This window comes from Balaenoptera physalus, assembly GCF_965194825.1.
Source record: "Balaenoptera physalus genome assembly, chromosome: 2".
Lineage (NCBI taxonomy): Eukaryota > Metazoa > Chordata > Mammalia > Artiodactyla > Balaenopteridae > Balaenoptera > Balaenoptera physalus.
In genome coordinates this window covers 113,094,133-113,107,105 of record NC_138883.1, presented here as the reverse complement: position 1 = coordinate 113,107,105, position 12,973 = coordinate 113,094,133, and the positions used below count along the sequence as shown (strand labels likewise).

The following is a 12,973-nucleotide window of genomic DNA, read 5'->3' as shown; positions in this document are numbered from 1 at the left end:
TTTAAATAAATATTTGAAATTTGAGAATAGTTTTAGATTTACAGGAAAGTTGCAAAGGTAGTAGAAGGAGTTCCATATACCTTTCACCCCTATACAGAGGCTGGAACCTAAAAGGCAAACAAGAATTGAATTTTATTTAAAAGCTCCATCATTCTGCCAAGGGGTTTAGCATTTATAAAGAGGACCCACACGTACACACACACAAAACATATAAAAAACGATGCTGAACTCAATGGACTAAGTCACAAATGGTAGAAATTCAGGCACCAGCAGGAGAGGTATTTGGGAAAAGATATTTCCTGTCTGTGCTTCTAGGGTCACACCCGTCTGACTATGAACCCTGGCCACAGAGTCCTTGAATCCAGCTCCCCTGGCCCTGGAGAATTCGTCACCCACTCCACAACACGCTGCTGGATTTGATTCCCATACTGACATTGTCTCTGGGGCAAAATCACCCAGCCAATCCAGAAGTCAGCTTTAGGGACTGACACACAGGCCCCATTTGGGCAGATCCAGCAAGCAGGGTTTCCAACCACACAGGCACGCTGCTATCACATCAGTCATCAGATGTGGGCCGTGAAGAGGCCCTTAGACAACATCTCAGTGGACAGATGGGGAAACTGAGGCCCAGAGAATGGAAGGGGCTTGCCCACTGTCAGTCATCATTCATTTGTTCACTTGTTAATTCACTCATTCAATAAACATTTGGGGAACATCTTCTACAAACCAGATCCCATGCTGTTGGAGAGAAAATGGATGTGATTCCACAATTTAAAAAAAAAACAAAAAACAGTCCAGGCTCAGTGGTGCAGGGACATCCCCAGAATTCCTTCCAGGCCGCTGCATCCCCCATGCTGGAGGCAGAGTACTTGGTTCACTGTGAAGACTTGTGAATAGCTCTGGCCAATCTGGATGGAGACTGAATCCCCACAGGCACCATTCCTTCCAGTTAAAGCTTTTTTTCCTCATCAGTCATCACTGGTCTAGTTGTTCTCTCTTTGCTACTTCCAATCCATTCTCTCCCCTTGCCTGTACCCTGTGTCGATTTTATTCGCCCCCGGAACCCTGGCACCTAGAACAGCGCCGAGCACATGGGAGGGGCTCAATGAATATTTACCAAACAAATGGAAATGCTACAGAAACTTGAAAGCACCAGGACTAGCATCATTGTGGTTGGGAGGGTTGCATGTGGTAGCGTTCAGTCACTGAAGCTACTGGGGAGGTCTTGGGTTCAAACCTCAGCCCCGCCTCTGGCTAGACAACTAGCTGGGTGGCTTAGAACAAGTCACTTCCCCTCTGTGATCCTGTTTCTTCCTCTGCCTCCCGAGATCCAATAAGACAGCACTTCATAAAACACCTGGTTCTTCGTGTGCCTGACACATAAAGGATCATCTAGTAAAACAACTTGATTATGTTTGTCTTTTGTTGTTTAGTTTGTTCTTAAAAAGATGGGCAGCTGGATGTTAGGGAAGGAGAACAGGGACAGGGGATAGACTCCAACCAGGGGCTCTCTGAAAATTCACTGTTGTCATCAGCCACTGAGATCTGGGGATCATTTGTTAGCACAACATTACCTAGTCTATCCTGACTAATACAGGACCTCTTTGGGAATCTGATGAAAGCTTGGACCACAAGAAAACTGCATATTCATGCAAAATTTAGAACCTTTCAACTTCAATGTCATAAGATTTCATCTGTTTCTAAGATCCGTGATGCCACATGGCTTCCTCCTCTCAGCCTTGGAATCTGGGGCACCTGGGTGTGAGTGCTGCTGGGTCAGGGGTCATGAAGGCTCGAGAGGTTAAGATATGGCAGAGGGGGACTGACCCTGTCACCACGGAGCAAGGCTTGAGTTGTACAAATGAGTCAGGAGCTGGGGAGAGAGCTTGAGTCCAAACTTGGTCTTTTTGGATGCTTTCTTGAGTCTGAGCTTGTTTTACAGATGCTTTCATGAGCCTAAGCTTGTTTTTTGAATGCCTTCTGCTGCCAGCTACATTATAGCCCCTCCTAGTGTGACGACATGTTGCTATCAAAGGGCTGCAGAAGAAGGGGTGCTTGTTGCTATTGTGAGCAAACACTGCATAAACAATCAGCTCACATGCATGTGCTTCCCAGAGCCTGTGACCAATGGCCTGGAGGTGGCTCAGGCTATGAGGTGGAGGGAGGGGCATTTTGAGGTCAACAGAAACCTCACTTGAGGGGCACCTCCATAGGTGGGAACAGAGGAGAGAGTCATTGCCAAGGCCACATGCGCAGGATCCAGGGTCACAAGGGCTGGATGGAGCTGAGAACAGAAGGGGCTTCACACTCCAAGTGTGACTCTCAGCTTGAGTCACACGTGGAGCCTCTCCTGGGTCATACATTCCCCTCTGGCTGAAAGGGCAAGCTGCTCCAAGGCCAATTGGTGAGTTCAGACAGCTGCCCAGGGATGTCTCTGGCCACTCAAGGGTGTGCACTTCAAAGTGGACAGTCAGGGGTGAAGGAAGGACCTCAGCCTGGGGTCAGGACTCTTGGTTCAAATCCTGGCCTCACCGTCAGCCACCTAGGTGATCCAAGGCTAGGTCACCACTCTCTGGGCACCTTGTTTACTGGGCACTGAAGGCACTCTCCCAGCTTTGAAGGGCCTCATACAGAGGTCTCCGCCAGCTCAGGGTCAGGGCTGGCTTCTGGGGCACTGGCAAGTGACTGACTGGTGGAGCTCGACCACCCCCTTCTGTCAGATGTTCACAGCTCAGTCCCTGGGCAGGGGCCACAGGAAGCCTCCCTGCTCCCCAGTATCCCCCACTGGTCATTAGTATTCAGTGTAGGAAGAGAAGACCACTCACCTGCAATTGCAGCAGCAACAAAAGTTCCACCCTTAGAGCTTCACACCTTTGGATGAAGCAGTGTTTCCTATTAAAATGCAGATGCCTCCAGGCATTCACAAGGTAACTTGTGAAGCTGTTGTCAGTTATGTACACTCTCTGTGAATTGATAAATAGACCGTTCCCAAGAGCCAGCTGGCAGGGAACAGATTTGGATAAAAGGGAGGAAGGAAACTTAAGTACCTAGAGGATGGGAACAAATTTGTGTGGGAGCATGATAATAAGATGGGTAATAGCAAATACTTATACATCATGCATTATGTGCCAGGCACTGTTCTAAGCAATAGATATAGACATGGATGTGGATTTACTCATTTAATTGTGACAGTAGCCCTAAGGTGTAGGTGTTATCATCACAATTTTAGAAATCAGGGAACAGAGGCACAGAAAGGTCATGTGTGCTGGCCTTTGTCCCTCCAGATCCACCCTTCACCTTTCTCCCCGATGGTCTGTGCCCTGAGGGGCTGATTTACAGTCAGCTTTACCTGCTCCCTTGTCCTCTGGCGGGAAGACAGGGAGATCAGAGTATTTGCCCAGCTCCCTCCCCACCAGCCCTTTCAGTCCTAGAGGCAGAACAACCCCCTCTGTAGGAGTTGCCCCATCCTTTATGAGTTCCCTTTCCCCTGTGCACACCTCTGTAAATAACCCCTTCTGCACACTCTGTGAGGGGCTGCCTGTTTCCAGTGGGACCCTGCTCAAGATCACTCATCTCGTAAGAGGCAGCACCAGGTTCAAATCCTGACAAGCCAGCTGCAGGCTACCAGGAGCCTCTCATCAAAAAGGCCAATGGCCCATGGCCCTGCTGCACACCAGAGTCTATAGAATGGAATCTCGCAGGGCTTGGGCCCTATGGTCAGTGTCTCACCAGGTGAGGTTTGCAGCCTTGAGACTGACCAAGGGTCCAGAACGTTCCTGCCATTCATCTTGAGTGAAATGACAGCCCCAGTCTCCCTGCACTACTTAAATTCTCTCCCACCACCGCTTAAATTCTCTCCCACCACCAATCGTCCAAGCATGCATACTCTAATCCTTGGAAGTTAGGAAGCCCTTGCTCTATGGAGAAAGGGAGTGTGCAGATGTAGCAAGGTGATGCAGACCCAGAAGCGAGGGAAAGTTACTACTAAGCTTGCCTTGAAGTCATGGATAGGTCAGGGGGTTCTGTAGAACTCCATCCCCATCTCGCCCATCCCCCTGCATCTAGGTACCTTTTCCTGAACCAGCCTGAGCAGCTGGGCATCCATCTGATTCTCCAAGCTTGAAACCACCTCAAGAAGCCTCCCTTGTGTGCCCAGCCAAGCCCATAGACAGCCTTCTCTCCCTCCTCCAAACTCATAGATGGATAGATTTTTGCCAGAAGTTCCACCCAGTCTTCTGAATGGGAGCCACTGCCGGGGTTCAGCATTCTCTCTATAGTCTGTTGACAGAGGAATACACCCCTGAAACGTAACTAAATAATCTAAGCACCAGGGTCATGGCCATAGCCACCTCTGTTGCTCCTCCACACCAAAGCACAACAGACCATGTAGAAACCAGCCAGTGGGGCCTTGAAGTCTTTCAGTCCAGCTCCTCACTTTGCGAAGGGAGAAACTGAGACCCAGAGAGGGACATGATACAGCAGTTCTCCTGGCTCCCAGTGCACTGGTCTTCCCCTGGCACCCAGCTGCCAGCAGGGCCATTGGCTCTGGGCAGGTGACGACTTCCACTGGACAGAGGCTAATGTGAGGTTGGCAGGAGGAGTCAGAACCCTGCAGCCTCACCACCATGACATTCCAAGGCTCCTCCAGCAGATGCTTGCCTTGGAGCCTAAAAGCTGGTAATTGGGAGAAACTGGTGTGACTCATGTACCAAATACTGTTTTTGTTTTTCCTCTTTCTTAACAATCTCAACTATTGGCTATTTTTATTTCGGGGCCAGATTCAATTTCATCATTTTCTTTCTCCTTTCCTGGGATTCTTTGTCTCATTGCCATGGGAACCCTGGACCCCCTCCCTAGCTGTCATGAAGGTGCCTGCGTGTCGGTCAGGGAGCTGATGGAGGGGCTCACGGCCACCGCAGCAGCTGCAGCCAAGGCAGGACTGAGCTCGCACACCCCAGCCTCACTCTGAGGCCAGCCCAGGATGCTTGCCTTGCCTGCCCCATGGCATTCCTGCCCTCAGCTCACCCCTCGGTTCCCAACACTTGAGTCTTCCAGGGTCCCAGCCCTGCAGCTCCTCACTCAGGCCTTGCCTTTCCCAAAAAGCTTCCTCCACAGGCCCTGTCCTGTGACCCTCCCCCAGCCTCCCTGCCTCCAATCTTCCACCTGTGTCCATCCTCCACAGAGCTACCAGAGTCATCTTTTATGTTTTAATTTTTATTTAATCAAAGTACCGCATACACGTTTTTAAAAATTGTGCTAAAAATCAATGAAAAACTGTAGTCCTCTGCCCCCTACCCGCTCTCTAGCGGCACCAGCTTTCAATTCTTTCAGCTCTTTCTCTGGTTATGACTTTAGATTTTTAAAAAGAAATATATGTATGTGTGTGTGTTTGTGTATGTGTGTGTGTGTTTACACCGCTATTTCTTGAATAGTTTGTTTTTAGCAAAATCTCTTGGCTTCCTGTCATGGTAGTTTGGGATTTAACACTTTTACCCATGACTCTCTCACTTGCTTTACTCCATATTTTCAAAAGCACAAATTCTAGTGGAAGTAGTAAGCAGTGTTCCCATTATTAGACCTTTGTAGAAATTGTTCATGACGGGTCAAGTAGTGACAGTGTTTACTGCCTTTGGCCTATAACTCTGTTTCCCCCGGGAGTTCATCCCTCAGACCTGGGCCTCTGGGGTTCCTGTCCTGGGCCCCATGCTGGCCCTCCTCTGGCTACATCTCTGTGGAAGGACTGAGGCATTCACAGGGCCAAAGGGATGTCCCTTCCTGGGGCCCACACCCCTCCCCTCTAGACCATGCTTTGGGTTCCTGGGACCCCAAATTACCTAGTCAAATGGCCCCAAGCCCACTTCCAGGGAATCTTCTCCAGAACCGTCTCTCCCAAGAAGGGTCCACACTGGTGGGTGCATGCACACCCCTCGGCCCTGGGGGTGGCCAAGAGGCAGATGCTTTCTGGTGGGGTGTGGATGGAACGCAGATATGAAGGCTGCGTGTCCACACACACGTGCACAGGGCCCCACGTGTGGCAGGCTGTGGGGGAGAGCCTCAGCCAGGGGGCAGGACTAGACTTAGTAATGGCTTTCTTCCTGTCTCCCACCCACCTCCATTTCCTTGGTTTTCTATATTCCCATTATTCCCCTTAGTGTTCCAAAAATACCTGTCACATGTTCATCAGGAATTTTACCAAATACTCCAATTCCCTCAAACCACCTAATCCATCTATTCTGTTTTCCCCCTTCTTATGTGAAGAAACTAAAGAAGAAACACTCAACACCCACTGAGTGCAAGGCAATGTGCTAGGTGCTGGGGGACCACGCAGTGAGCAAGGCATAGCTCCTGTCCTCCAGGGCTTGCAATCTGGTGAGAAGGAAACTGGGTTTCGAGGCAGCTTTCTGAACTCAACATGGATCCAGGCACCCATGATGGCTGTGGGGGGACCCAGATACACAGAGAAAGACAGGCAGGTGGGATGCAGGGTGTGATGTTTCCATCTTATGGATCCATAAACTTTTTTTAAAAAATAAATTTATTTATTTATTTATTTTTGGCTGCGTTGGGTCTTCGTTGCTGCGTGGGAGCTTTCTCTAGTTGTGGCAAAGGGGGGACTACTCTTTGTTGTGGTGCGCGGGCTTCTCATTGCAGTGGTTTCTCTTGTTGCAGAGCATGGGCTCTAGGCATGCGGGCTTCAGTAGTTGTGGCACACAGGCTCAGTAGTTGTGGTGCATGGGCTTAGTTGCTCCGTGGCATGTGGGATCTTCCTGGACCAGGGCTCAAACCCGTGTCCCCTGCATTGGCAGGCGGATTCTTAACCACTGAGCCACCAGGGAAGTCCTGGATCCATAAACTTCTTAATTTGAAATTTGTTCAAACAAATTGAATGGGAGAAACATAAAATCAATAAGAGAAATAGAAGGAAGTTGTTTATAGAACCCTGGGGGTAGCTCAGAGCATAGTTTGAAAACCACTTCTCCAAGATATTATAGCAAAGGTGTGTTTTTTTTGTTTTTGTTTTTAGTAAATATTTTATTTGAACTAAATTAAAGTTTAACTTTGTAGCCACTTATATTCATTATCACCGAAATCTAGCAAACTCCCATTGAAACTTAAGTTGCCCGTAGAGAAGTTGGAACTGGAATGTTCAAGACAGTCTAAAGTTTTGAAAAAAATACCATGCATCCCGTGGATCCCCCAAAACACGGCTCATCCACAACCCTCCTCCTTGTTGCCTCTTTCCATACTGGGACTGTGAATTAGTCTAACCCCATATTTTCTTTCCTCTTTTCACTTGATCTCTCACCTATATATGTCCATGAAGAACTTAACTGCAATGGAACGTTCAGGGTGGTTTTGTAGGAATTCTTTGGTTTGTCCATCAGCCTCCAAATGTCCCCAAAGAGTCATGCCCTCTGGTCCAAGCAAAGCCCACAGAAGTTGATTTAATGGAAATGGTTGCCCCTCTGTCATTTTGTGAAATTCCAATCAAAGCCAGAGCCAGGGTTGATCTGACTCCAGGTAGTAACTTAGAGAAGGTGTGACTTGCTTGGTGATAGCAGCAAACTTAGCCTGGTTTAGTAGGTAATAAAACTAGCCATTCACGTAAATTATGAAAATTGAGTTTGGAAATGAGGGAGTGGCGAGGGAAGGGGACTCTTGGAGGTAGTCAGTGTTTGCTTGGTTTGAACTTGAGTGCCACACTGTTGATGCAAAACCTCTGACCAGTAGGCCCAGGTCCATCAGGAAACACATGGCCAAGGTGAGCTTCGCACTGCTTGCAGATGACCTCTGTGCGAGCTGGTCCCAACGAGGTGTCCACATGTCACAGGATCCCTGTGTTACTCTCATCAGAGCCAGACGTCCCGTGGGCCTCAGAAAACGAAGGCCATCCAGTGCCCGAGCGGTACTTTTTCTCAGAGCTGAAGAGCAGGCTGTCACAGCAAACACAGTGATACATTCCTGGTTCCTTGTTATTCAGGTAGATCCCACTGAAAGGCGGTTCCGTCCCTTTTTCTCTTGTGACATGGAACTGCTCTGGAGTCAGCTTCTTCTGCCACTCACTCTTGGAGAGAACCGGCTTCCGCTTTGTAAGGGACCCTGCGTCCCCAGGTCCAGTACTCACGCCGAGGCCGCGCCCGGTCCACTCAGCCCCGCACCGCCCACCCGGGCACTTCTCGGAAGGGAAGGCTGCTGAGTGCGCAGAGGAAGCGCGCCATGACGCTGTACACGACCTGGCGGGGCCCACTAGCAAAGGTGTTTATAGCCATGTTGCCTGTTTGCAACTATAAGTGCCAAATAGGGACATCACTTGTTGCTACTTGCTCCACATGAGTTGAAATTAAGCCAAGTGCTTCCTTTAGCCAGGGAGATGGGAGTTTCCTACCTCTACCTTAACTCAAAGCAGTAAGTGGCTAATAGTAGATGTGAGGGGCGGCACCATGCTGGGGTGGGTTGTTCAGTTCAGGGTGAGTGGATCCTGTGCTCCTCGAACCATGTCATGGAGACACCCACATACTCCAGAAAGCACCAGGCGCCCCTGTCTGTCTGGTACCCACCTCTCCATCCATTCCTCCGTCGGCTCGCTCATCACGTGCTTGGGGAGCACCAAAGCGTGCAGGTTCTTTGTCAGGTGTTTGAGCTACAGTGGTGAACCAAATACCTGTCACCCCCCTGAATCTTGGGGGTCAGTAAAGGAGACAAGGCACGTGCCACAGAATGGGTACTGGTCAAGTGTTATGGGAACTCAGAGGTGGGAGAAATCTCCTCCAGCTGAAAGGTTCAGGAAGGGCTCCCTGTAGGAGATGACACTAAAGCTAATCATTGAAGGCTGGTGGAACCTGAGGAATCAGAAGGAGCCCATTTGGGGCCAAGGCTCTGGTTGGAAAGGCATGAGGAACAGTTCCTTTCAGCTAGAGCATGGTGGTGTGGAGGTGGGTAGAGCATTGGTGAAATACACACACACCCAAAGCTGCCCTGGACCCAGACCCATCTGGACCACACCAGCTCATACATGCATCTGTGTCACCTAGAACCCTTTTCCAGAATTTTCCATGTGTGCATCTTGTCCTATTAACTCTAGCTTGAGCACCCCAAGGGACAGCACTATTTCATCTTTCGTAGGACAGGTAGCTGCATAAAGGGGATGTGCAATAAAGACTTGCTTGGGACTTCCCTCGTGGTGCAGTGGTTAAGAATCCGCCTGCCAATTCAGGGGACATGGGTTCGAGCCCTGGTCTGGGAAGATCCCACATGCCACAGAGCAACTAAGCCCGTGCGCCACAACTACTGAGCCTGTACTCTAGAGCCTGTGAACCACAACTACTGAGCCCATGTGCCACAGATACTGAAGCCCGCAAGCCTAGAGTCCGTGCTCCACAACAAGAGAAGCCACCGCAATGAGAAGTCCGCACACCACAATGAAGAGTATCCCCCTCTCGCTGCAGCTAGAGAAAGCCTGCACGCAGCAATGAAGACCCAACACAGCCAAAAAAAAAAAGCTTTAAAAAATAAATAAAGACTTGCTTATTGAGCTCCTCCTGGCCCTGTTCCAGGCTCTGGGATACAGAAATAAACAAAAAGATGGTGTCCTCATGGTGTTCCCTCATGGCACTGACACTTGAGAGAAAAGCAGCAGGCACAGACTCTTGCATGGCTGGCTATAAACTCATTCCCCCACTTACCCTGAAGATTGGGCAAAACAAAGAAGGGCTGGACCTGGGTTTTAATTTCAGCTCCCTGCTTAGCTGTGAGACTTAGGGAAAGCTATTCACCTCTCTGAGCTTGTATCTGAGCTTGCACCCTAATTTATAAAAGTGGTGCTTGTAACCCTTCCCCACAGTGCCATTGTGGGGCTAAGATGAAACAGTCTGGAAAAGCGTCCCCCACAGTTCCTGGTACCAGTAGTGGCCGTTTCACAAGTATTGGTCCCTTTCCCTTCCGCAGTTTGAGGTCTCAGTTTTCTCATCCTTATAAATGGCCAGTTCAGGCCAGGTGATCTGCTTGTAGAAGTGCTTCTCACAGCTGTAACAGTTTCTGATTTAAAAAAATCCAAAAAGATGGGGCAGTTGGAGGGCTTGTGTATTGTTCTCTGTGGTAAATCAGCCCCTGTATGAAGTCACTTCACCTCCCCGGCGTTTGTCAGGTTTTCCCTTTGTGTGCCGAGAGTGTTGGGACCTGCCAACCCCCCCCACCCCGAGCCACACTGGCTGCTTCTCCGTGTGTAAATGGCTTTACCATCGTGTGCAGCTTAACCATCCCTCTGCAGTCCCGCAGGGAGGAAAACAGCCCTTCTTATGCAACCCTGTCTGGAGAGACAGACAGCAAATGAGCACGGCTAAAAATATTTCATTTTCGTGTGTGGTGTGGGGCAGAGAAGGAGGGGCTGTGGGAAGGTGGGTCACATTGCCAAATGCTCTGGATTTTTATCTGCGCTCAGCTGGGAATACAGGAAATAACAGGAGAGTGGCAGCTCTGGCCACGTGGAATCTATCCCATGGTGCTTTCAGTCCAGGATTCCGATTCCTCCTCCTCCTTCCTAGCTCATGCACCCCAGCCTCCAGGTGCTACCCCAGGCCTCAGTCATGGACACCGTCAGTGCCCTGCCCAGGTTCTCAAAGCTCCCATCCTCTAGCTTCTTGGAGCTTTGCCGCTAATGGCTAGCACCTGTGACCTTCGGCACGTTGCTCTTGGACACTGGAACACAAGTGTCCAGGGAAAGCTGCATGTGGTAGGAGTTGATCCCTATCCATCCACCCCATAGCCAATGACTGACCGGAGAGGGAGTACTGAGGTGTCATTCACACTTCAGAGCTCCCCTGGGATCGGGCTGAGGGTGGAACTTCACCTGCAACTCCACCCTGCCTGGCTTCTTCCCCTGACGCAACCCGCTCCACCCCTCCCTTAGCAGTTTTCCCTGGGAGCACACGTTTAACCAGTCCTTCCTTCGCTCCTGGCACCTCGGCTCTGAGTCCACTTCAGGGACAACCCCACTTATGAAGCCTTCCTCTGGGAGCCCATCCTGACTCCAGACCAGCTGCCTTTTCTGCACCTTCCTAATGAACTCTTCTCTGATTGTTGGCAGCAAGCATTTAAGTGCTGTGTTCCTTTGACTCCAGGATGACCTGGGTGTTTGTAAGAAGGAGGAGATCTGCATTTTGATCAGCCTGCCCTGTTCCTCACGTTATTCTTATGCACACTATATTTTAAGAACCTCTGTATAGAGGATTCTTGGAGTATTCCTTATCTCTTTTGCGAGACCACAAACTCCTTGTAAGATAACTATTTTCTTAATGTTTTGTGCAAAATGCTTTGATATGCATCAAGCCGTTTGATCCTCCCAACCACACCATGTGGTAAAAAAATTTAAAAAGTGGTTATTATCCTCACTGTGAACAAGCAAGACTCAAGAATATTATGTGGGAGGGGTAGAAAAGATTCAAGGGTAGAATGGGTGGTCTAGATGACCTTTAAGACCCCTCCAACTATGACCTTTTAGTCTATTCTGTTTTAAATTTCTCTGTGACTCTATTCAAGTTAATCAGCTGGTTAGGAGTGGAGGAAAGGAACAAAGATGTGTGTGTATGATCTATTAAGTATGGCAATCCAATGAGATTATTATTATTATTACATCTATTTGTATAATAGATAAATATACTTATATATAAGTATATAATAAAACAGGCTCAGAGCAGTTAAATGAATAATAATCGTTGTACTTTTTTAAGGGCCAGTGACAGAAATCTCGCTCAAATTAGCATAAATAGAAAATATTTATTGCAGTAGCTGGCTTCAGGCCTGGCTGGATCTAGGAACTCTAACAATATCAAGTTATTGCTTCTTCCGTGTGTCTGGGAAAGAAGATTCCAAGCAGTTCCCATGTCATTCTTAGAGTCCCAGTCCCAGAGGAAAAGAGAGTGCCCTTTCTGATAGCTCTTAGGGAAAAAAAGAAGGCTTAAGGAAGACTCTAATTGGCCCCACCTTGATCATGGCCTGTTACCAGAACAAATCATTTTGGCTAGGTTGATGAGTCCTTGAATGCCCAGACCTCAGCCTTGTGCCCATACCTGGCCAGGAAGGATAGGTCAGCACCATCTGAATCACAGGGGAATGGGAGAATCAGGGCAAACCAAGGGACTGAGCCACAAATGACTTGCCAAAGGTCAAGGGCTTAGTAAGTGGTAAGGTTAAGACTTGAACCCAGGTCTTTTGTCTTGATGTAGAGAGTTGGTTCCTTTATTCCACAGCTGTGATCCACAGTACCTAGCCAGTACCAGAGGCACCATCACGGTCAACATTAGCAGCCATGGCAGCTGTTAAGTTTTTAAATTTAACATAAAGGGCACCTTTAACTTTTCAAATTACTTTGACCAACACTCTCTTTTTCCTCATCCTCAGAAAACTGAGACATGTAGATTAATTGTAAATTCACATGCAGTTGTGGGAACCAATATAGAGAGACCCATGTATCTTTCACCCAGTTTCCCCCATGGTAACATCTGGTGAAATTATAGCACAGTATCACAGTAAGGATGTTGACACTGATCCAGTTGAGAAGACACAGATCATTTCCAACCACAGGATCCCACATGATGCCCTTTTATAGCCTCATACACTTCTTTCCTGTCCCCATCTCCTCCTTAATCCCTGGCAACCACTGGAGAGCCACATGTTCTCTATTTCTATAATTTTGTCATTTAAAGAATGTTGTGTAAATGGAATTATACAGTGTGTAACCTTTTGGGATTGGCTTTTTTCACACAGCATAATTTTCTGGAGATTCAGCACAGTTGTTGCATATATCAATAGCTTATCCCTTTTTATTGCTGAACAGCATTCTGTGATGTGGATATACCACCAGCTTGTTTAACCATTCACCTGTTAAGGGACATCTGAGTTGGTTCCAGTTTTGGACTGTTACAAATAAAACCGTTATTAACATTCATGTACATGTTGTTGGTTTTTTAAAAAATAT

At 48.4% G+C, this 12,973-nt stretch overlaps 1 pseudogene across 1 annotated transcript; it reads right to left on the bottom strand.

Annotated features, from left to right (window-relative positions):
- Positions 1-5,376: 5,376 nt before the first annotated feature.
- Positions 5,377-10,112, bottom strand: LOC309653808 (methionine-R-sulfoxide reductase B2, mitochondrial pseudogene; annotated as a pseudogene). Its single transcript has one exon. The product of its transcript is annotated as a methionine-R-sulfoxide reductase B2, mitochondrial pseudogene (transcript).
- Between the last annotated feature and the right edge of the window lie 2,861 nt (positions 10,113-12,973).